Source organism: Fringilla coelebs, assembly GCF_963513975.1.
Source record: "Fringilla coelebs genome assembly, chromosome: 3".
Taxonomy (NCBI): domain Eukaryota; kingdom Metazoa; phylum Chordata; class Aves; order Passeriformes; family Fringillidae; genus Fringilla; species Fringilla coelebs.
In genome coordinates, this window is record NC_140030.1 from 43993548 (window position 1) to 44018991 (window position 25444).

Consider the following 25444-nt stretch of genomic DNA (forward strand, 5'->3'; position numbering starts at 1 on the left):
CCTGCTCTTTCTGTCTATATATTATATGCTTGCTCATTTGAGTATAATAAACCCCTAAAATTTACAGTTTCTTCTAGGATTTTTATGTGAAGTTAACTGGAAACAGATTTTACTCAGGGAAAGAAAACAAAACCCGCTACAATTTTTGCAACTGAAATGCTTCTGCTTTGGAATCAGTCCTCTGAACAGAGAAGGTTCTCAGTGAACCACTGCTCCTAGGTCTCTGTGCTGTGGGACCCTGCACACAAGGCTCTTTGGCAGGTGGGAACACCCCCTCTCGCCTGTGCAGGTCCTCCTCAGAGGAGCACAGCATCAGGTGTTTGCTTATTTGCTCTCCTTTTGGGCCTTTGCCTTGACCTGTCATTGCTCATCTCCAGCGGGAAGGGTGGAGGTTTATCTGTCCCAGAAAAACTGATCTGGTGGTTACAGGGTTCTTCTGGGATTTTGGAGGGAATTTTGGAGTCAAACTCTCTGAGGCAGAAGATACTAGCCAGATTTCCTGCTTCTGGCATCCTGCACAATGTAAGCACAGGTACTTTCTTCTTCATCCAAGCTTAAGGAAATAGAGGGCATAACATTTCTTCTCCGAACACAGAAAACAATTTGAAGCTCTGAAGCTGTTTCAAAAGGGTGCCATACACAAGCATGAGAAAAATATTGACATCTCTTTTTTTCAGTGCTTAGTGTAGTTTGTTTAGAAAGTCCTGTCATGCTGAGTAGGGCACTCAGACAGGAATTCTTGGGTGTTTACCTCTCTCCAGTTAGCCTGCTAGATACCTCACCCAGAAATCCCCCTCCACAGCCTGGTGCTCTGTGGGTTATTAAAAGGCTGAAATTCCTTCTGGTGCCTTGGCCTTAACCAGGTTCTTCTTAAGTAATAGGCACTCAGCATTGGTGTGAGCCAGCTGCTTCAGTACATTCTCATTCTGTCACAGACAACATGTGCCATCAAGTGCTGAAGGTCACCAGGAGGTCACCTGGAAAGGTATGGATGATTCCAGGTACAGATGCAGCTGGACACAGAGCTCTTGCAAGAAAAAAATCTCAGATCTGCAGTAACCAGAATCCAACCCAAAGCCTGTAGGAGTCAAAACAGATATTGCTGTCTTCAGTGTGAAGGACACACTCCATTAGCTGCAGGAAAAAAACTCTTCAGCACAGGCTTGCTGTGCAAAAGCAACATTAAGCCACTTCACAGTAAAAACTTTAGAACAGCCTAACATGAAGATTATTGAGAAATCAAAAGAAAATATTTTAACTACACTGCATTAGAGGTAAGAATACATCTTAAAGGAAATTTTCAGAGATCTTGGATAAAAAATTAAATACTATAACATTTTAAAATAGGCAGCATCTTCCAAGAATTTCACCAGGTGCCTGGATTTTTTTTTTGGGGGGGGAAGGGAGTGTGAAATAAAACCAGATCAGATTGATAAATCTGTAGTATAATGCTGCATCATGCCAGTCTTTGGGCACCATCTCAAACTGCAGCTACCAAGACGAGATGGATTGCCCCACAGAATGTGTGACAGAAGTCAAAACCATATGGGGTGAGCTGCCCTTTCATACCTTAAATCCTGCCCATCTTAACCTTCTAAATTGCCACAGTGGTCATGTCACAGCTTAAAATATATCTTTCCTGATTCCTTATGTTTGCTGCCCTGAGAGTTACTCTTGAGGCTAGTGGAAGGCAGGAAGTTAGGTGCTGTTATTTTTTTCCATGTGTATGTAAAGCTTAATAGACTAAACTAGGAGGGTTAACAATAGGCGAAATTAAAACAGTTCTAAAAATGAACTAGACAAGAGGAAACAATTACGGGGCTGCTGTTTGGAGGAAACAAGCACTGGGTGGTTCAGTCGCTAGCACAATGAAGGAGACGGCCCATGATGGTGCTTCTAAACCCTTCCTGGTCTGATATTCCCAAACTGTCCAGTGTTGTTTAGTTGCCTGGAACACTGCCACAGACACATCCTGATAGGTCAGGAAAAATCCTCGGCAATTGCTGTGAGAAATAGGAAGCAGGCAGAGGGCAGCAATAAGTGACATCTGCTCCTTTGAGGAGCAGCGAGCACTTTCCTCTCTCTGGGTTGTCTGAGGTACAGCCTTTGGTCAAAAAATAACTCCAGGAGGTCTCATGGATTTCAGAAAGCATGGTCGGATAACATTTACTGTTGCCCAGGTCTGCTTTTAGGATGTCAAAATGCTTGGCAGTATTCTTGCTGCCATAACCCCAAATCACTAAAGCAATATTAATTGATGGGGATCAGAAGAGATATGACCTTAAGCCAAATGTACTGACTGGGAACTTAGAAGACTTGTCCTGGTTTTTGTGTTGATACAGAATTACACTGACTGCATCCCTGGAATTCTCAGCTTTCCACCTGTGACTAGAATTCTTGCTTTCTCCTTGTCCTTTAAATGATACATTCAGCTGCAAGAGGTTTGTGGCAGGCACTGTCTCACACTGGGTGTTAATACTCCACGTGGCACAGCAATGCTGGGTTTCACACTGCCATAACAATAACAAAGACAGACTCTTACATCCATCTGCCTTACTGCTAATTAATGAACTTACCTATCAAACCCTAGATCTGTAAAATAATCAGTTTCATTTTTAGTGGCAGACTTTTGCCAAGCTCTCTGATGTCTAATTGAAAGTTAATGATTAAAAACCAAAGGTCTTTGTTGAAGGCATAGGAATGTCAGAAAGGGAAAGTGCTAAAAGCCCAACACATATATTACCCAAATATCCATTGATAAGTGGGACAAAGATAAGAGTTTCTCTAGTATCTTTTTTCTTTTTTGCGCCTCCTAAAATGTTTTTAGTAGGTGACGGTAATCTAAAGACTTTCATTCAAAAGGCTAAATAAAAAAATGATGAAGTGCTTTCAAACCTCTGCCCTGGGGAATGCATGGCAGGCATCGTGCATAGATTTCTTGTCTGTCAGGTTTTATGACATGAGGTGAGAGTGGTGGTTTTTTTTAATCCAGAAAACAATGCAGATCACAACTATATCTTCAGAAATTTACCACATGGTTATTCCTTTTTTTCTGCAAACATTTTAATTGCAGCTGCAAGAGACTGAAAAATCCTGCCTGATTAGCTTGCTTTTCTGATTTCAAAATACAATGGAAACCTACCATGCACACAAAAAAGCTCATTAAATTAAATGCTAGGGATTATCTCTGAAGGTAAGGGAATATAGAAGGCAGGTGGAGATAATGAAAGCAGGACATTATCCCATTAACATTTGTTCTGTTACTGCACCCACTTTGCTGTCAGTTCTCATTAGCATCCTACCAGAAAGCTACAGACTAGCTGGTAACTCCAGCACCTCTGCATACCGCCACTCCTACAGGGTGAGGAAAGGCGCTGATGGCTGCATGTCAGTCAGGGCACTCACATGCCAGGGAAAAGTGCAGGCTGCAGGTGAGGCTGCAGAGAGGAGCCTGATACGCCCTTCTCAGCACAGCCGAGTGCTGTCGGTGATGCAAGAGCTCTGCTCTACCAGAAAAGCGTATGCCCTGTCAGTGTGTCATTGCCTCACAACCCCTGCAGTGTGAATGGCACTCCTTCTCTTGGAGAGTGATTCAGCGTGATGCACGTGTCCCGGAGCACAGCCAGCACCCACGGACCCCTCTCTAACACCTCGGAACTCCATGTACTCTTCAAACACAGGCTGGCAGCGAGGGTGGTGCAGGGCTCTGCCGGCCCTGGGGCAGCGCAGGGGAAGGAGGCAGCAGAGTGAGGATCCTCTTGTGACTCCCGGGCTGCCAAGGGGGACCTGGCAGGGTCTGCAGCCCTGTCCTTCACTCACTGCAGGGCTCTTCCAGGGAAGGAAAGCAAAGGTGAAGATGACAATAGGACAGCTCTGTTGTGTCCCTGGCTCTGCCCTCCGGAGTCCCCTGGGAACAGGAGAAAGGCATTTGCCTGCATTCCAAGGTTTTGTTTGGTTTTTTGTTTGTTTGTTTGTTTTCTGGAGAATCACAGTCATGGCAGTGGGAAAGCAAGACCCACTGGGAGCTAGCTCTTTGGGCTTGCTCAGGAGACTGATTTAGAGCTTTCCTTTCCCAGAATTTGAAACCATTTCTGCAAGCACAGATTGACCTTGTTTGTTCATCTGATTAAGCATAGGCTTTCATTCCTCCTGCAGAAGATGAGGAAGGAGATATAGAGTAAAAAGCATCCATGGAGGAGTCCTTGTGATGCCCCCAAACTGGTAGCAATTATTACATGACAGCAGAATTTGCAGAAATGGGGACACCGTAATTAGCTGGCAGTCAGTTCATTGCTAGTCCAGCTCATTGCCAATTCATTGCCAGTCCAGGTAATCTACTTTCCGTCAGTGCCCTCACTATTTTTACCTTCTTATTCCCTCCTATTCTTTCCCTTGCCTTTGGAGTTTCTCCTGTGATTTCACTCCCTTCCTTGTCTTTCTGTGTAACTAATCTCTTCCTAATTAAACCCTATCCCAAGAACCAGTCTACCAAATCAATTAATCATTTCTCTCCCTGGTTTATGTTTTAGTTTTCCCTTACCCCATCTCTGGTTTGTTTACATACACTAAAAACCCATATCTGTTGAGGCGGGGAAAGCCCATTATTCCTTGTTTCTATTCTAAACCTCTTTTACCTCTCTTCTTTCTCCCTCTCACCCCCTAACTGCCCCTAAGGCTCCAAGTCTTATAAACATAAATACAATTGCTTTTGAAGCACCTAGCAGCCCCATACAATAAGATGCCATACACAGGATACCTATAGGCTATGCTTCATTTTTTTAAACTGTTTTCCTTCCTCTTTTCTTCTCCTGTTTTCATTATCTCTCTGTTTTTGTTTGTCTTCTCTGCCCCATTTTTCATCCAGGACCTCTCTCTGCTTCACCCCACCCTTGCAGCCTCACCTCAGAGGAATGCAAACCAAATAACCATTCAGGGCTGGTGAACTTTAAAACCCATGACATTCAAGTGGGTTGGAAATTAGACAAAACAATTTCACCCATCCCTTGTTTAGGACCCTGATGAACAGCTTGCTGTAGCCTCGTGGGTTAGTGTGCAGAAGGATGTGCTGCTGCATGTCTCCCTTTCATAAGGGAAACACTGGAATGTGGCTGGGTACCAAAAAGCCTGTTGCAACATGGTTTGTTAGAAGGACACCCTGGATTCCCCACACACGTCTCATATACAGGGTTTTTCAGCTCACCTTCTTTGATAGTGAGCACATGGAAATGGCAGGATGAGTCTTGTTGATTGCTTAAGTGGAGTAATTTTTTAGGGTAATGAATAGACTAGTTGGCAAATCTACTTGGCCCAAGTTGAAAATCTATCCCAAACAACCAAATAGAGCTTTGTTTTCTTGAGTGAGAAAACGAAATTAAAAGGGCTCCCCAGTTTTAATTCTCTTGCTTTTTATAAACAATTTCTTAAGGCTGCCCAAAAAAATCACAGGCCATCCCTTCATTGTCTTCAAAAATCACATCCAAGCTGAGTCCAAAAGGTATTTTATTTATTTAGAAAGTATTTAAACAGTGCTAGTATGAGCAAAGCCAGGGTCCTGGAGTCTGAGACATCAGGAGGAGATACTTTCCCCTGTGCCCCCAGCGTGTCAGGGCTGCAGGCAGCAGTGAGAGACCCTCCATGTGGGGGCTCCCAGACAGCGGGGGTCCCCAGACCAGAGGGGTCCCTGCCCATGGCACAGCAAGGGGACAGGGCTCAGACACAGGTGCCAGAAGGGCCAGTGCTGTGCCACTGCATGCAGGAGCAGCAAAAGCCCACCCCCACCCATTGTTTACTCAGCTCTCTCTCCTCACACACAAAACCAGGCGAGCAATTATCACAGTAACAAAGCTGGAATTGAATTTGTTTTCTGGAAAACCTTTAATATCAGTTCTGGTTTTGGCTCTTATAGGATGAAGCTGTTCTTTTTTACAGGAAGGGGTGGAGATAATTTCTTGAAAATGAGCAAACAAAGTGAAAATAAAATACTATAAATGACAAGAAAATGCTTGAATCCAGATTCAAGCAATAACAGATCTTTAAGAGGTATAAATCTAATTTTCCATGCAATTAGTTTCAAATCATGATAAGTGACAGATGCTTTCATTTATTTGGCTGAATTGTGACAACATTATTTTTTTCTAGAGCCGTCCAAGCCTGTTCCAAAATCTACTAATGCCAGTGGAAAGACTCCCACTGTCTTCAAACGGGCTTTGGATCAGGCCCTAATTAGTCTAGGACAAACCAATAAACTCAGATACTGGAAGTGTTTTATATTGAGTCTCAAACCATACTTTGTTTTCATTCTACGTTTACTAGAAAAGCTATTAATAACTTAGATCCCTCCATTTAGGAAAATGTAACTGAATTAGTTTCTATGAAAAGCCCCCAGCAAGTTAAAAACCTGCCCTAGAAACACTATACATACATTATGTTAAGAAAAAAGAGGAAAAACATACAGTGTTTCCATAGACACAATGCACACATTTCAAACATTGCAAAAAGCATACCCAGGAATCTTCCTTCAGCAGAACCCTAGTGTTCACTAATGACAGTCTGCTGTATGCCTACCACAGCAGCTGATGTATGTATGCTATATAAAAGACTGTGTACACAAGGATGCATATTAAATACACCTATAAGCAACTATAATTTTTATTGACGTAAATAAACTACACTCGCTGAAGGATATTTTTTTGTTGATATAATTATATCTACATTAGAGTCCTTTTGGCATGACTATGTGCTTCAGGTGAATTTTTCACACATCATAACAAAGCTGGCAAGACTTTTAAGGGTTATTAAGTCGTAGGCTGGATAACATTTTAGTTGGCAAGGCGTAAGCTTCTTGACTTGCTCTGCACTAAGATGATACAGTAGAATTTACCTAATGAGCACACTGGAGAAGGTGAGTGGTTCAGATGCTTAAATCAAAATCTTACATTCATAACAGATCCAGTGCCAATCACAAGTTTTTATAAAGAATAAAAATTGCAGGAAAGGTACACAAACAAGTGCAGACAGCTGCCTTTTCCCTCTGTTTATAATTAGAGCAGACAGCACCCTACCTAGCTCACTCTGTTCCAGAAGACAGGTAGCCACTTTATTATTGCCACATAACTCTTCCAGCAATGTGGTTTATTAGGCTGGGCCTGCTGCCATGATAGCACAGCCTCAAGACTTTCAAAGTAGACCTGGTGTATGTCTGGCTAGCTCAGAACAGAGCCACGTGGGAATCAGCTGCATTGCTATATTGAGGGGGACTTCTGGTCCAAAGTTAGAAGTCCACCACGTAGACATCTATGTCTGAGTTGGTTCTCAAGGATCTTTTTAGAGGCAGTGAAGAGAAATGGGCACATCTGGGGTTCAGCTCATTTTCATTTGCAGGTACATGGCTGAAGTCAGAGGAATTACGTGTGCAGGTGTCTCAACTTAGGTGGGGTGATCTTCAACCACCTTCATAAATGGCTGCAGCTTGGGCTGGATAACATGGAAGCTGCACATGGAAGGTTTAAGTAAAAGAGAGCTGCTATAGCCGCATGGAGCCGTGGCCATGGTACAAAGTGAAGATGTGTGCCTGTGGATATCATAGATAAGTATTTTCAAGACCATTTCAGTAAAATTCTCTTTTGAAGACGCATCAAATCATTGTGTTTATGCTGTGACTACTTCCCTGGGGAGCCTGTGCCAGTGCTCAATCACCCTCTGCGTGAAAAACTTTTTACTGATATCCAATTTAAACCTCCTCTGACTCAGCTTCATGATATTTCCTCAGGTCCTGTCACTGGTCATGAGAGAAAAGAGTGAGAGTAATGACAAAAGCAAATTATGTTAGTGATGAAGAGGTCCCAGCTACTAAGGTCTTCTCCCTGCATGGAGTCCCAATGAAATGGAGGATGGCTGTGTCAGCAGGCAATATGTCTTACCTAATCAGGTCATTTACAGGAAAATAGCCAGCACAACCTTAGGTTAAAAAACAATTGCAGGTTTTCAGCAGCTTTCTAGTATGAGATGTAAACCTTCCAAATGAATAAGCTGATTGTGGTGTGTCAGACACTCCTGACAGAGTTTGAAAGAAAAACATTTTAAAAGCCTGTTCACGCTGCATAGTTCTTTATGTCCTTTCTGGTAATTAGCACATCTCTTCTGTGAAACACCCTGTTAAATAAATGCATTTGATCTACAGCAGTTTTTGTCAATGCTTCAGACAAATTCACCTAGTGCATCTTTAAGAACTAGATCTGCTGAAAGAGGGGTTTATTTTATTCTGAGGCAATATTTTTAACAGATCTCAGCTGTATGGGAATGAACAAATGGGTGGCTTTAGAAGGTGCCAGCAACAGCTTCTGATGCGTATTTGATGTTTAGAAATACCTTCATGTTGTAAAGGCAGCTCCTACTTCCCTTTACATGGAAAACAGAGTACTTGGGTGGAATCCCTCATGCTCACTGGTGACCAGATAATCCTCATACCCAGCACAGTTCTTTTAATCTGCCAGTATTAAAGTCTGCTTCACAAATTTATCTCATTTCAATATATAGTGGTCGAAGAAGGTTATTCATATAAATTTGAATGAGGTGTGTTATTCAACAGTGTCTCCTCTCTTGTTTGGTTTCCTGAATAACCACCACCAGAGTATGTACACATGAAAGAAATCGAATCCAAATCAGCAGCCTGCCTACCTCTGTGATTTACTTCCTTCATCTGTGGAAAGATTTTTCAATGCTCTCACAATTCAATCTTTTAGTGGCAACAGCAGATTATTTCCCTGATGAAGAGGGATAGCATTTTTATAAACACCCCAGGCTTTTCAGAATGACAATGCATAGTAAGAAGGACTCTAAACACTAGATGGAACTTCTACACTTTAACCAAAGGCTACTTAACAGAAACTATTTCCTCTTCTGTATAGGAGACATTTTTTCCCTTCATTGATACTTTCTTCTAAGGTCACCTTCCATAACCTGGATATGCCCAACTCTTTAATATTGGTCTTGCAGGTTTTGAGCAACTCTCCATCAGTATAGCAAGTAAATGTCATAGGGATCACTAAGATAGGGTTACATAAGTCAAAGAGTACAATTTCATGTCATTTAAAATTGTGCAACTCTCCTCACTGTTCTTCTTGCCTTCAGACATTCGTTCGCCCAGCTTTGAAAGAACAGTTAGGAACATAGCCCTGGGGGCTAAACTAACAAATCTTTGATCCAGCTGCGTACAAATAAGCAAGTGTTTACTCTCTGTTTGACAGCTTGGCAACAAATTTCACCCCTGATTCCACCAAATCCTTCAGAAGAAGTTGCATTTATTTTGACAGCTGTTGTTTAGCCACGCAGAGTATGTCCTACCAGGTCAACCCAAAGTTTCTTCAGGTAAATGCACGCTGCAAGGTGAGACGCAGGTCAGGGGATGATTAAAGGCTGTCTGTCTGGCCCTGGGGTGCCAAGGTGGGGGTGTCACGCACCCACGTTGCTCTCAGGGCAGCTCAGATTGCAGACGCCCTTCCCTCCCCAGAGGATCTGCCTGCCTCGCACGTGGGCCTTTCCCCAAGGAGCCCTGCTGGCTGACAGCGCTCCGAGGCACACTCGCTGTCCGACAGCTCCCGGGGCTGCCACGGGACACCCACGCTGAGCCAGCCTGGCCTCTCTGTGCTGCCACTGCAGTGCCACTGACAGGGGCATGTGGGGCCAGCCTCCTCTGCCTCCCAGAGTCGGCTTGCTCCGGGCTCTCACCCCCCTGGAGCCATCAAAATGCTCAGACTGTTGTTCCAAAGGCCTTATAAGGGCTCAAATCAGAGTAAGGCCAACAAGAAGCACTGCTGGTCAATTATTTTGTGACTTTAGCCTTACTTTTTTTTATCCAGAATGCTGGAAACCATTTGCTTGATCTCTGGTCAAAGGCAGGCTGGACTCAGCTGTCGCTAGAGGGGTAGTGGGGAGCTCTGGTGGATGGACAGTGGTTCTCCTAACTTCAGTACATCCATTCAACATCCATGCTGTTCTGCTTGAATCTATTATATCCAGAACTATTTCAGTGGGCAATTAGTCACTGGAGAATGAGACAAATATTTGCCTGGAAAAGGGACCTCATGAGATGAGTCAGCAGATCAGCCTCTGCTCTCTCCCCCAACAGGCAAATCCTTACTCAAATGCTAGTCATCAGAGCAATCAGAATATGCTATAAACTGGTAATCCAGGCAGAAATTAATGGTGTGAAGTAAGAAGAAGGGATATTCCTAAATGTTTTACCCATTCACTCATTCCCTAAATTTAAGCTCTCCAGCAGATGTGTGCCAAAGTTCACATAATCTTGTGTTGGTGTTCGTCAGTCGTATTCATAAATTAAACTTATGGCACATTTCTTATTAGAATTTAAAATAATGAATGAAGCAATGTTTTCCCCATGGAAATTTCTTGGCACAAGTTCTTGGGTACTTTCAAATACGATTTTTGAAACATCTTTTTAAAAAACAAAAAGTCAGCGCATATTTACTTGGCCTTAGCCATGGATAGATTTTTATTCTCTGGCCTAAAACAGAAGAGCTTCTCCCCTGAGTGAAAGGAAATCTATTTGTTGTGAACTCATGGGCAAGATGCTATTGAGTTCATGTCCACTATTGGCTGCTTTCATCCATACAGACGTTGTCCCTGTTGTTGTGTACCAGGGTCACTGTCAGCAACCCAGAAACCACTACCACCCTGACTTTACTTCTTGCACCCCCAGTCTCATTTCAAAAGCAGCCCATGCTCTCCTCAGCCCCGCTAGCATTCAGTGGGACCCACACAGCCAGAAAGCCCAGTCCCCTCCTGGACCCTGCTTTGCAAAGACTCCCTGACACCCTTCTGCACCAGTCCCAGGCCTTCCGTGTTTGATGAGCCACTGGCCACAAGAGGATGGAGATGAGGATGACTCTTGCAGGGTGCCTGGGCATTGGTGCAGCTCCACTGGCATGGGCTGGTCAAGAACACTCCTCCATCCCCTGCTCAGGTCCAGCAGAAGCTGGTCCCATCAGGCTGGTGTTGTGAATATGCAAAAGCACTGCAGGCAGGCAGCAAACAAAATGCATAAAAGGGTCTGCTTTTCCATTGGATGCAAAACACTCCCCGTGAGGTAAGGATTTCGGGACATGGTGTTCTGACATGCTGGTTACCTTCTCTCCAGCTCGCTCCCAGAGCAGCAGCAAGAATGGTACGGAGAGGAGCGAGACAACTTTTGCCCACACTTGTGTGCTTCAGCCTGATTGTCCAGCTCCTGGGGACACTTGTCAAGAACACATGCCAGAGCACCCTAACCTGACACTGTCACTCCTTGCCAGACAGCACAGGACCTTTGGACTCATCCTTGATGAGACCTTTGGACTCATCCTTTTCCCTCAGGTCCTGCCAAACACTTCTAGGCAGAGGTTCCACTTTCTGCCTCCTGCGTCCTCCACCAGCCAGCCAAGCCCAGCTGTCTTGGTTCAGACAGATTCCACTGCTTTGGGAAAAGCAGGCTCTGAACCTGTCTGTGCTGCAGAGAGACAAAGAGCTGGCCAGGAGGACAGAGAGATGTCCAGAACATCTTCCAAGGAGTGGGGCAGGGTGCTGGCCTGGCTCCTGGCTTGCACTGCTTGCACCTGGCTAGTCATAGTGTTGGCTTCAGCCTTTCCAAGGCTGGAAGGTATTGAAGAGGCAAAAGTGATGCTGTTGTTTCTGAAAAGGCGCTGCTGGGGCTTAATTAGGTGTGAGTCTCATCTCAGAGAGGTGAACCACAAGCCAGCTGGCCTCCTGCTGCCAGCAGGATGGGACTGGGCTCGGTTCCTCCTAAAAAACCCCCAGGACTAGCGTGCTGGGGCACACATCTGGTGATCAGAGGTGGGGAGAGCCTAAAAAGACTGAGAAATACCCTCCAGAAGTGCTCTGACCTTTGTCGACAGTTGGTCTGGAGCTATTTTGTGCTCTCTTCCTAGCCTTACCTTTTTCCCCACTTCCTCCACATCTTAAAATTACAGCCAAAACACTCCCCAGATGCCTCTAACTAATACCTTCATCTGGACTGGCCTTTCCCAGAACCTCTAACTTACTCAGGCTGCTGTGTGTCAGAAGGAGTCACACTTTTATGCTCTTTTGGTTTCTGAGAAATCCCTCTGAGGAGACATCCTAAAAGATGTCTTGGGAAGTTGTCTTAGAGAGGGAGAGCCTCAGCCCTGGGACTTGCACCCCTTTTACCACTGCTTCTTTTATTTGCAAAAAATGGTGCTTGGGGTTTCCTGGTAATAATTTAAATGATTACTGGCTTTGTTTTTCAGTGTGTCTGAGATGTTCCCAGAGCTGCCTCAGGCAGCCTGCAAAGTGAATTTCTTTGCACACAGTTCTTTGATGAGCTAGGAGCTTTAGCTAACCAGGGCAGCAGGTTCAACAGCATGGGCCACAGGGAGGGCTTGGGGATGCTATTTTTTAAAAAGGGTCTTTCTATTCAAAGATGCATTGCCTAATGCCTTTTTTCCAGGTCTGTTGGCTAAGTAGCCAGTCCTGATTTGAAGGCTGGCTTGAACTAGTGCTGGACTAAATGCTGTTGATGCAGTTGGCACATTGCAGTGTGGAAGAACAGTTTTTCTTGCAAATGCCTGTCCTCCATGGATCCTGTGAGGATCCTGGAAACTGAAGGCGATTTCCCTCTTTCAGAGTATGCTTGTGAATCTTGGAGGACTGCAAAGCATCACTTACAAAAGTCCTGACCCATGGGGATGGGCTACAAAGCTGCCAGTTCACTGCACTACTTGGGAGAGCACTTGTGTTTTATCCCAGGCAGTATTAACAGGCTTTGCTTTTGGGTTGGGAAACTATATCACAGTTCTGACCTGCATCTTATCTCCCAGCTTGGTGACGTGGGGAAAGATGAGTCACAACTCCTCTCACTCCAAGGTGTGTGCAGTACCAGCGAGGGCCACCGCCACTGCTCTCAGGTGACAAAAGGGAACCTGTGCCAATGCCCTGCCCGTGCCCAGCCTCCTGCCCTGAAGTCTGGGGAGAAGAAAGAGGAGAGGCTTTCTCAGTGTGTGTAGGCAACCAGACAGGCCAGTGGTGTGTAGGTGGAGCCTGGCTGCTGTGTCCTTGTGGGCGGCTGGGCAGAGGCACAGACAGCCCTGGGGAAGGGCGCAGAAGGTGGCTGGCCCACGGCTCTCTTGTCTGGCCCGTGCTTTTCCCTATCCCTTCCACCTTGCTGGAAGGCACTGGTGGATAATGTACTGAGTCAGGCAGTGCTTCTGTGGTCTGCTGCATTTCTCCTGGGGACAATAGGTATTTTGATTTTGTGGTTTGGGTTTTTTCTTTTCTTCCCCCCCCCTTCTGTCAATAACTGAAATGAAACGTCAGGAGGAATAACCAGAAAGAAGAGGAACAGAAATACTTACAAAGCAATTAAGCTTCTGGCTGGGAATCTTGGCTGATATCTGTTTTGCACAAAATTCTCAGGTACCTTTTGCTGTCAGGGATGACCAGGGCTGACAACTCAAATACTAAAACCAAGGCAGGGCTAAACTAAGTCCATTCCCTGGATGGAGAGCTAAATTCTGGAAAACATAATGAGAACTGGCAATCTCCACAGGTGTTTTAGTAGACACATAATCCTCAGCATATCAAGTAAATAGCTTATTTGTATTTCAACTGCACAGTGGAAGCTTAATTGAATTGGTACAAATCTCCCACTGACTAAGGAAGGTCTCAAGGCAGCATCAGTTTGAGCCTGCTTCACAAGGCAGGCCAGAAGTTTTGCCTACTTCTCCATCTGCTTTCCAGCAACCTGACAACACATCTGTCACCTTTCTTGCCGATTCAAACAGGAATCAGTCATTTCCAGGTAGCATTAAGGAAGCTTTGCATACTTAGGAATTAGATTCTCAGTTACCCATTTATATTTTGGTGTGTTGTGTCAATGCATTTCGGGTAATTTGAAACAGGCAAAGATAAAGGTCCAGAAGATCCAAGAGGAGAGAATCCTAGTAATTAGCGTGGAAAACAGTGTGGGCTTGTGAAAAATTTTCTCCATGAGCACAGGGAATAATAATTTAGTTTTAAAGAGCCTATAGAGCTAACATATATATGGGTTAGTAACTACATCTATGGGTGAAAATAATACTCTAGTCTCTGAACTGAGTAGAAAAGGACAAGTAATTCAGCAAGTTTTCTGCCCTTTCTAGCTTTTCTTCTCTTTCAGTTCTCTGTAAAAAGGCATGAGATGGAAAGGAGTATAGATGACAGAAAGAAAAACCGTAAATCAATTATTTTTGAAAATTTAATCTTGGATGATCAAAAACTCAGAAATTAGTCACCATGTCTTCCCAAAAATTGCCATGGATCCTACCATTTTTGGCCAGCTCTTACGGACAAAATGTTAAACATGATTTTTCAAGAATAGAGTCACAAGAAAGGACCAAATCAAACTTTTGCCATAGGGCACAGACATGTCACTGAAATAATTCCCCTCTCTGCTCACTGAAACCACATTCTGTAACTGGATTAAACTACAAGAAAAAGGATGTGTCGCTTGAAGGGATTAATTTATGAGAGAAGATTTAGATAGGAGATGTTAAGTGTATTTTTAAAAAGAAGACCCTTTCTAATAATTGAGACCTTTATGTAGTGCAGATATATACAGCCAAGAAAGGAAAGAAATTTGCAGGAAAATCTCTTTACAGCAGGATGCACAGTTCCTCATGGAATTGTCTCCCACAATAATTGGTGAAAAAATAGTAATTTTCATTAGATCTGGCCAAATACCACCAGGGCAACCCTGCACACCAAATACCCCAGGGCAACCCCGTATAATATTGATTGTTTCCTTCTTTCATGGTTTTCCTCTCATAAAGACCTCATTTTCTTTTCAAAATGAAGCAGGGGAACTAGCATGGCATATCTGATACAGACAGGCTAGAAAGAGGTGAAAACAAAGCCTATCAGGACTTTCCTAAACTGCAGGGGTGCAGCCTGATCAGTAGGCTTACCAGTCCTGACACCTCTGCAGAGTTACCACGCTTCATTACACAAGAGCAGAAAATAATCTGATCACCTGGTTCTTTTTCACTCATCTACTGCACAGAGGTTAGACAGCAGTGAACCTCCAGATCTTATCAAAGAGTACAAAGAAATGAGTAGGTCTGTGAACAGCAGAGCCAATGCAGCCTGGTCTGCGGGGAATTGTGTCTTGTGGTTGGGTTCTGATGTCTGCAAAGGTCTGAGCTTTGCTTGGAGCTTTGCACACAAGAGAAGCACTTGTTCACCACTGCTGTCTCCCACGTGAATTCTCTAATTCATTAAGGGCAAACCGATGACACACTGATTCCTTGGAACTGGATTTCTTGGAAATAGTTTTTCTTTTCTTTAATCTCTCCTCCCCATCCTTTGAAACCGCTCTACAGCTAACAAATTTAGTTAACATTGCTCGTGTGTATGCCCAAGTCATTCCTTCCCACTCAATAGTTTTTGCTCCCTGGAGGCTTTCATGGGACCAGAGCAGAGAGCTGAGTTGTCCAGAAAAACTGAATTAATAAAGCCACTGGGTCAGTTCAACAGAGTGGGCCAGATAACAACAACAACATGTTCTGGCTCCCTGAACTAGGTTTCCCCCAAATGCTTGAGCCAACAGAAGGCAGGGGACAGCCCAGGGTGTGAATGGTGGTTTGGGGCAGGATGGCACCTCAGCAGCCTTCCTCCAGCAGCTCTCTTCTGGCAGCTGGTGATGAGCCTGTGGCACAAAAAAACATGCCTGGAAGTGTTAAACAGTAGTCCCTGACCAAAGTTCACTGGCTGAATCCAGACAGTGTGCGTTCACACCTACTCATAGGCAAGCCTGTGGCCACCTATCAGGTACAAGGCCTGGGCTGGGCCAGTGGTTGTTTCCCTGAGAGAGAGCGTGTCCTTGCCAAAGCTGGATTATAACAAGCTCAGAGGACACGCTCAGAGGCATTGCTTTCTTCTAGATAAAGACAATTTCAAGCAAATGGAAATCTGGATAGGAAGAGTTGCAAAAAGAAGTGTAAGTATTAAAAGGGAGATGTCAGGTTTTTCACCAGCTGCTGGTCCCTCTCCCCTCTCAGTTCCATGTACTTAATTCCCAGGACAGTATGTAAAGCCTGGCAGCTACAGTGAACTGGTGGGAACAGAGTTTCAAAACACAATCCCTGAAATATTGAGTTTCCTAAGTTTTCAAACTTCTGTGTGCTCAAGATTGTGGGCAAAACATTAAGGTGAAAAAGAAACTGATGCTGATTTCTGCCTATCTGAGTCCGTGTGGCAGAAATGGGTAGCTGGTGGTGGAGATTTCTTTCTGTGGATTAAAGTTGACTGCATGTGATGCTCTGGGCAGAAATTATATGGGCACCAGAGAGGAACTGTAAACACAGCAAAATTCTGGCAAGCTAAGTAAACCCAGGTAAACCATCTATTTAGATGAGTATCATTCTCATACATAGCATCTGTCTCAGTCCACACAGTTCCTGGTAAATCCAAATGCTGTTTCATAATAAATCCCATTGCTTCCAAGGTCTTAGTTTCAGTGCTGCTTCCTATAGTTTTCTTATCCGGCATAATTTCAATACTGCCCTGGTAGTGTGAGTGCATTCATTTTAGCAATTTTGTGTATTGGTGCCCATTTTTAAACCTCCTCCACTTTTCTTCCTTTGCTGTAGTAGATGTGGCAAGCATGCCCCAGCTGATTAAGCTTTGTCTGCCTGTCTAGCAGTGAGGTCTGGAAAAATTACGTTCACACAGAAATGCTGAGTTCATAATGATGAGGTGCTGAAAATGTTTTGGGCCGCTTCCAAGTTTGTGTTTCCAAAAATGAGACCCAATGCAAGAACTACAGATTCAGAAAAATATGAAAATCAGATTCACTTTTTAACCTTACAAGGGGTTTTTTCTTCATCGCAAAGGAAATTCTGTTCAGTTACGCACATGAAACTTCAACAATTTGAGGATGTAATCCTGTAGTTCTTTGTCAGACAAGTCTCCCATTGACTCAGTGATTTCAAAGGCATTGGTGCCTGTGAATGAATGGCAGGATGTGGTGCAAATTAATAATCATGAAGAGCTTTACTCTGTACTTTCACATTATTTTTTTTTTAATTCACTTTATGGGAACATGAAGGGAAAGAGATCCTGGCCCCAATCATACAACTGGAGCTCTGCCACCCACTTCCGCAGAGCCAGGCTTCCACCCGTTCTGCTTTTTGCTAGATAAACAACTTGTGGACAGCATCCCTAGAGTGAACCTTGAAACAGCATCCAAAACCATCAGAGAGCAGGTGGCTGACTTTAAGCAAATACACAAATTGTTTCTTAGGAGAAGGAGAATCAAGGGTGTGTGTCATAATGGCACTGTGACAAGAAAGTTCACTCTGCAGAAAAGATCTCACAGTGCAGTGACTGTACCTGACAGACACAGCTTATGGCCAACATCCTAACTTCCTTATCCTCCCAACCTCCTTTCTTAATATGAACTGCCTCGATAGGAGGTGAAGGATAAGATGGATTAATAAAACAGCTTTTCCCCACACCTAAATCATGTACAAAGTAAGATTTATGGCACAGTTGGTGTCATAAAATAGAGATGTGATATCATTGCTGTGACATTATCTCCCTTGCTACCCTTGAACTCGAGAGACTTAATGGCCTTCAAATAAATGATTTTTAAACAAACCACTTCTCAAATGATCTTGTGGAACCTATTTAATCATTACCAGGAAAAAGTGGCCATTGCTAAGAACTGGATTTTCCTGGCTGCACAAGTGATAGTCAGTGTGCTCAATCCCTAGGGATCAGAAGTTTGTTTAGCTACTTTTTTGAGTGCAACTGCATCCTTTAACCAACTTAAAAAATGATGCCATAGATTTAGAAGCCTCCAATCACATTTTTGTTACTATGAGTGGTCTTCAAGCTGCCAACCTTAAAATATGAGCTCCTACCAGTTAAATATGTATCTTTTTATATCTTCCTCTCCATGTACAATATATGGATAAATGTATTCTTAGCCTTCAATTTCATCATTTTTACAAAGGGGCCAACAAGTGCCTTGCTTATTCAGGCTTGGAACTGAATTCAGTGATGGCTAATCACCATGCTTCATGTGCTGGAAATAAGATTCCCAATTCTTCTTCCAAATATGCAATTAGTCATAGTGGTTGCTGTAAAAACAGAGTAAACCTGAGAAGATGCATCTGCTTAGACAGGAAAAAAAAAAAAAAGGCCCAAGGATCTGCAAGTACTTTCTTTCTCATGTAATTTCACTAGTGTAGCAGCAACCAAGTTCTCTGAGCACGCGTTTTTCTCTTTAATCATATCCACGGAGCACAGCAGTGGGTGAGTGCACGTGCTATATAAATATCAACCCTTTGACTAGTAAATGATACTTCCTGTCTATTCTCATTTTCCCACTCTATGTTTCAGTCTGTTTCAACTTTATGTCCCACACCATGATTCTACCATTGCTGTGGATCTTAAACGCTGGCATTTATGTGTGAGATGTAGTAAATTGGGAAGTTAGATGGAACATTGCAGAGAAAAAGAAAAAGAGCTGTTATCTAACAAAATCCAGTGCTCCATATGTTGTCCTGCAGGTGTCCCTTTATGTTCTTGAGCTGAGTACTTAAGCACTCTACTTTTTGCATAAGCACTGTCAGATTTTCTTTACCTGTTTATATCGTCATGTCCAAACGTCCACAAAAGAATTTCCTGGCAGTAAAGTACTCCTAATGCCAGTCAGAGGAGATGTTTTTCTCAGCAAAGCCATACTTCTCAAGTGTCAATTTCTCTCCCGTCCTGAAACATTTTTCAAAAAGATGAGAGGAAAGGAATTAACCTTCATAGTCATAGAGTAGTATGGGCTGGGAGGATTATTTTAAGGTGATCTAATCAAAGTGAGCAGGGTCATCTTCAACTTGAATGTTGGATAATGTGGGTAATGCATCCCCCACCTCTCTGGGCAGCCTGTTCCTATGTTTAACCATCCTCATTGTAAAAAAACTCTTCCTAACTATTCCCTTTCAGTTTAACCATTATACCTTGTCCTGTCCCTGCAGAGCCTGCTAAAAAGTCTGCCCCTAACTTTCTCATGAGCCCCCTTTAAGTACTGGAAGGCTCTGTAAAGTCTTCCCAGAGCCTTCTCTTCTCCCGGCTGAACAAACCTAGCTCTCTCAGCCCATTTTTAGAGGAGAGGTGCTCTAGCCCTCTGCTCATCTTCGTGTCTCTCCTCTGTCCTGCAGGTCCGTGCCCTTCTGCTGTCGGGTTCCCAGCGCTGGGTGCAGCGCCCTGGGTCCCAGCGGCGCGGAGCAGAGGCGCAGCACTCCATCCCTCCATCCCTCCCTCCCTCCATCCCCCGCCCCGCCGGCCCCGCTGCTGTCACCGCAGCGCTGCCACCTTAGTCCAATGCCACGGACCTTTTCAGGGCAGCGTCCAAGGGGCCGAGACGCGGTTTTTAAGCTTTTTCCCGGCCCAGATGCCGCCCGCGGCCGGGCGCTGCCGTTCCCGCTGCCGTCGCTAGTTGGGGCTCCCGGCCAAGGCACCGGCCCCGCCGCACGGCCGGGGCGGGGGCGCCGCGCCTCCTCCGGGCAGCACCGCCTGCTCTGCCAGGAGGGCTTCTCCCTCTCCTGCCCCGAGGGCACCTGCGCCTCCCGCTAAAAAGCCCACCTAGCAGGTAGATACACGCTGCCATCCCGGCCTTGCACGCAGGGAAAAGGAAAATACCCCTAAATCGAGCACCTTTCTCTAGGGCAGGGAATAAGACAGGTATCTAGACGGACCGTAAGCAGCAATTGTTTTATTTGGAAAGAAAGAATTTGTCATCTTAAAAATGTCCTAAAATCTGTGCGCGGTTTTAAGGACGTAAGTGATACCGGTGACTTCACTGGGACGGCTCATGCTGCAGCATCCTCTGAAATGTGCTGCCCTGACTTAGTTTTCAGAATGTCTTGGTTGTTTCACATCCAGGGAGATGGCTTTGCCAGCCCTGAAGGAGAACCTAAAATAGAATAAACTTCTGTATCTAAGGTTCTGGGCAAAGTTTCAGTTTAAATCCTAAATAGCCTTAAATCCTTTCTTAGTAAGATGTGAATCATCATGTTTATAGTCAGAGCAAGAGAGATAAAACCCAGCGCAGTCTGTAAAAACAATTCTGTATTAAAATGTGAAACTGCAGTTCCTCTTCGAGCTCTAAAACCTGATACCTGATACTAAAAAGGTATCACCCTTATAGCACAAGTGCCAACTATCTGTTCAGACAGGAAAACCTGCCAAAAAGCTGGTGTCCCTTTTCCAGTCTCTGAAAAAAACCCAAAACCAGCTCCTCCCAACCTTTAACGGTCAAAAGGATTCAAGCTATAGAACAGATTTTCTCTCCTATTAATTTTTTTCCCCCTAGGTTTGTGTGTTCTGTCCCCTCCTCACAACCTGTGTTCCTCTGGTACAACTGATAAACAATGTTTTTTATTGCTATAGGCAGATAGCTCTGCTTAATACAATAGCAGGCAAGGCTTGGCAGGACTGCAGAGTGCAGGTGTTTGGAGTATTGTGGTCATCCAAACCAGATGCTGAGGAGATGGAGCACCTGTTTCCCTTCTTTTCTGTGCTGGAGAATACAGCACTATGCAGGCTACAGAAACAGCCTGACATTAATAGCACTGCTGCTGCAGTTTTCCCTTGACAGGGTAACAGAGATGTACCATCTACAGCTTTTGCAAGCTCTCCTCTGAGTGCTCAGACACATGTACTGGAGTTCTTTAATTTTTTTTTTTCCCAGACCGACAGAAAGCATTCAGAGATGGGTCTGCAAGGTAATTTCTTTCCAGATAACTGTATTAATGATTGATTGTGCCCTGGCACAAAGAAAAAGTTGGTTTTTATAGCCCTGACAGCAGTAAAGATAAACCAAAAAAATTAATGTGCATTTTATGTCCATTTTTACAGGTCCTACAAATGTCTGTGTTGGATGTAGAGATGCATTCACAGTGTTGTACTCAGGACAGTTGACTCACAGCTACTGCCTCTGCAGGTGCTGGAAAGCCTTCTGCTAATGTGAAAGAAATTGGGCACCTACCTCTACTGAAACGCAGTAGTAATCCTACAAGAAATGGTGCCCAAAATGATAAGCCTAAATAAGGTCTCCTTTGTCTAATTGGCTTGCATGGTTGGGAGTCAGGAGATCAGCTGGGAACTCCAGGCACCAGCATGATGGCATGCAATGAGCCGTCCCTGGTCTCAGCCCACCTTCACCTGCTCCTTCCCACATCCCACTTGCAGCACTCTTCAGAGAGGGAGGAGGAACACATCTTCAGCTGCAGCCTTTGTGGGACCAAGTTTTTGTCAAACCATATGGAAAGGACCAGCTTCTCACAGCCTGGAGGACTGTGTCTGATGCAGCGGCTGTAGCCACAATTTGTGCTGACCTCTGAACAGTAGTCAGTCTTTAAATAAAGAAATGAAACAGGTTTAAACCGATGGGGAACATAAAACCAACCAACCATGTTATCGCTGTTTGTTTGTTTTTAATTTAGGGAAATTTGAATTGGAAGCAATATTTTCCAGTTTTTGGAAACAGAGGTATTTGTGCTAAGAAAATGTAAGTATTTGAAAAAACCTGCCAGAAAAGTAAAATTCAAGAAACTTTGAAGAATTTTATTTTAGGCCCATGTCACTTTTAAATGGAGCTCTAGCTCTTACCGCTAAAAAAATACATCCACCTGAAAAAAAAAGAAGCCAAAATCAAACACTGTCACTTTAGTTTTACCACCATATAAATCCCAGCTTCCACAAGGAAAAGACACTCAAGACACTATGGTAATATCACAGAAAAATGAAGACATGGTGCTTTCACTGTGAATTTAGCTCAGGATGGTTCACAGCCATTGATTATCTGGTGGAAGATGAAATCATTTTTGTGGAGAAAAGATGACTGGGCAAATACTGCCTTTGTCTCGTTCATGAGAGAATTAAATATGCAATCAAGGCTCTTGCTGGACACAAGTACTGCTCCAGGTCTTCAGCCATTCAAGCAGTTCCTCTGACATTTGGATTTCACAAGGAATTGACTGAGAGCATGCAAGCCACAGAAGCAACATCTCAATTGCATCTTTCCATGCATGTCCACCTCAGAGCAGGGTTGAAATTGCTCATGCCTTCTTCAGTCTCAGCCAAAGCCACCCATAAGTCCCAAATTAGCTGGGGTAGAAAAGGTTTTTTTTCCCTGACTCCTTTCAATTCATTCTGCTGACAAATGAGAGCTCACCATTGCTACCACTTGGCATTCATGAAGCTATTTTTCTCATGTGTCCATGGGCAAGGTACACTGGTTTCACCATTTAAGCCCTTTATTTTTTCTATGGCTTCTGATGTATACTTCAGTTTAGCCCCCAAAAGTCCCCAACTGCAGCACAGATAAACCCTGCCTGACAGAAGAACAACCACATTCAATCCCCTTTATTCTCCCTACTCCCCCTCCCTGCCCTAAACAGACAGCGTTAATGAGCCAGAAACTGTTCTGTATCAGGAAAAAGGGAATTTTGGCAACCAGAGACCTATTTCTGTAAGGAATCAAAAACGAAATCAAGAGGAGAAAAAAATGTTACAAAGAAGCCGTTTAAGCTGGAATCACAAGAGAGAGGGAAATTACCCACGCTGGGAGACAGGCAAAAGAAGGGCAAGTTGGGAGACAGATACGCTGGGCAGACTTCAAGGTCTACAAAAGATTGGTTGTCTCTTTTGGGGTTTACACTCTCTTTGTCTAATTAGACTAATAGAGGTAGAATAGAACTGGGAGAGATTAAAAACCGTGATAAACAAGGCATCTTTTATTTGATATTATTGGAACTGGTTTCACTTATCTTTAGAAATCTTTCTTTTTGTGCTCCTTAATTTGTCCTTGAAGTCCTGTATCTAATCACTAGTTGAGCAACCAATAATCCTTCTCCAGCCCCTCCACCCCTTTTTATGGCCAACTTTAATCTTTCAACTCAGTGAAAAACATGTTTCCCCTATCATAACTAGTTTAACAAAAATTCCCTTTCAAGTTTAGATTGTGCAGATACAATGGCTTTCCTGCAGCTTCATGCTGAAGAGAGGAATTTACATTAGGAAAAAAAAATAGAGATTTATGATAGCATTGTATTTCCATTTGAATATGGAGAGTTAATAACATGCATATGTTTTTTTATTATTATTATTTTAAGGTTTAAGCTATGCCATAAGCAAAAGGAAACCTGGAAACTGTGAGACTGGCAGGGCTCAATGAATAACCTAATCTGGATTTCATTCACAAACAGCAGCTCATACATAGGGAAAGGGCTGGTGTGTTTCGCCAAATCGGAACTGGAGTAAGTGCCAGGATTTCCTGATTTGTTTACATTTCTCAAAAAAACTTTTTTTCCCTGGATGAGGCTAGAATTAGACTTCCTTTTCCACTTTTGGCCCTTTCCAAACTATTCTTGCTTGACATATTCTCTCCTTTTCCCTGTATTCTCCTTTGTTCCAGTCTCAGCTGGCTCTTTTGTCTTGGAAAACAGAAAAGGCAATGAAAGATGTCAGTCTATGATAATAATGATAATGCAGCCAGGTTTGCATGACAGCAAAACAATGCCGCAGGCTTTTCCAACACCCTTGGATCCACCACTCTCCTTACAATGGCCGCGGGGGTGGGGGGTGGATGGAGTGAGTGGTATCTCTCCGGGACTGCAGACTGGAACAATAGTGTCACAAGGTAAAAGGACAAAAAGATCGGAATGAAACAGGCTAGCTCGAATTCTCTTGATGAGGCGTGCCACTGAGTTAATCAGAAATTAGAGGGGGCTAGTTACACATAACTAAATCACCTCTGCATCAGCTCCCTGGCTTCTCGGGCAGCTGAAATGGTCGCGTTCCCTGCCAGTCCTTTCTCACTTTCACTGACTTTACTGTACTTTGCCCATTGTCTGCAACCTCTGTGCGATCACTGCAGAAACTTGTTTGGGAGACCTTCTCCATGCCTTTGTTTGGAGTCCTTTGATCATCCCACAGAAAGAAAAACACTGTAGCTTGGACCTGAGCCATGGTTTTCTTAGCATGACAAGATTGCCAGCCTGCAATCGGTGCTTGATGCGCAGGCGTGTGGGCTGCTAGGGACTTGGAAAATCATGGGAGGACTATCAGCAATCTTGGGAGCTTGGGCAGAGTGCAGAGCAGAGGTGAGAGTTTGAAGTGCCCGATGTAGCCACCCTGCCACTGCAGAGCAGCAGCCCGAGTCACCGCTGTCCTTGGCAGCATCATTACAGCAGCACCAAGCTGTTCTTGCGGGGATGTCGGGTCCTTCTTGCCACAGCACCTCACCTGCCATCAGGGATTGCCCTCTGAGTGGTTCGTGCTTTTACAGGGTGGGGTGGCAAGGAGGGGCCGTGCCGAGCACGGGCTTCAGCACACGGGCAAAGCGGTCACAACAGGAGGCAGGGGTGCAAGACTGAATTTCTGCATTTCAAACGAGTGGTGTCAGCCAGATTTTTAGCTGACGTGGCTCCCATTGACAGCGATGTGCCAATGCTGATTTACGCCCGCCGATGAATATGCGTCTGGGAGAAAAGTGGGATACGGTAATGGTGCAGAAGAGTTAGATGGGAAAAGGAAGTGAGGGGGAGCGAGGTGAAGATAAAAGGGGAAGGGAAGGAGAGACGTGATCATGGGACTCAGGAAACACAAACTGCAGCGTACGGCGGCTGTGGGAAAATGATTAGAGATTGCATCAGACTGGACACCAATTTTGCAATTTTTGCAGCACCTTTTTAAGATTCCATACTGAGATACTGAGCAGAATGTGTGTAGCTGTATGTCTGGAACAAGTCCAAGCAAAAGGCCAAATGCAATCAGTCATCTGTGTTTGCTGGATCTGTGTACTAATGCTTCCTGTGTAGTCATTGCAATATATGTCTACTCTCGCTGATCTGAATCCTGTTTATCACCTTTAAGTATTTGTATCATGTTTAGTTGCTTGCACCATGTATAAGCACCTGTTTTTTGCATATTGCTTCGTTTGGGGCTAGAAGTTGCTGTTCCACTCATACTCAGCAGACAGAGGGGTAAAAGAGAGAGTGAGATGGGGACAGCTACATGAAAGGGAAGGAACAGACTTCTGAAAACAGGAGTTTTCAGATGTTTCAGATGCTGTAAGGCGTGGTAGAAAGCACACAAAATCATCAGCCAGCTTCTTTCGGTTTAGATCTCTGCAGAGAAGCAGGAGATCCAAAAGCTGCTTTGCTTACACAATTGATTTAGCTGTTCTCAGTAGAGCTTCTCATGTGAGTAAGGTGAGCAGGAAATGGATTGATGTGAGCAGGAAATGGATTGATGTTAGCAGGCAGCCTGCACTAGAAACTCACACCCACCCTTTCTGCTTCATCAGTTGTCTGAGGCCACAGTTTCACTATTAGGTTTTGGTGGTGTGTTTTTAGATTTCCAGTTACAG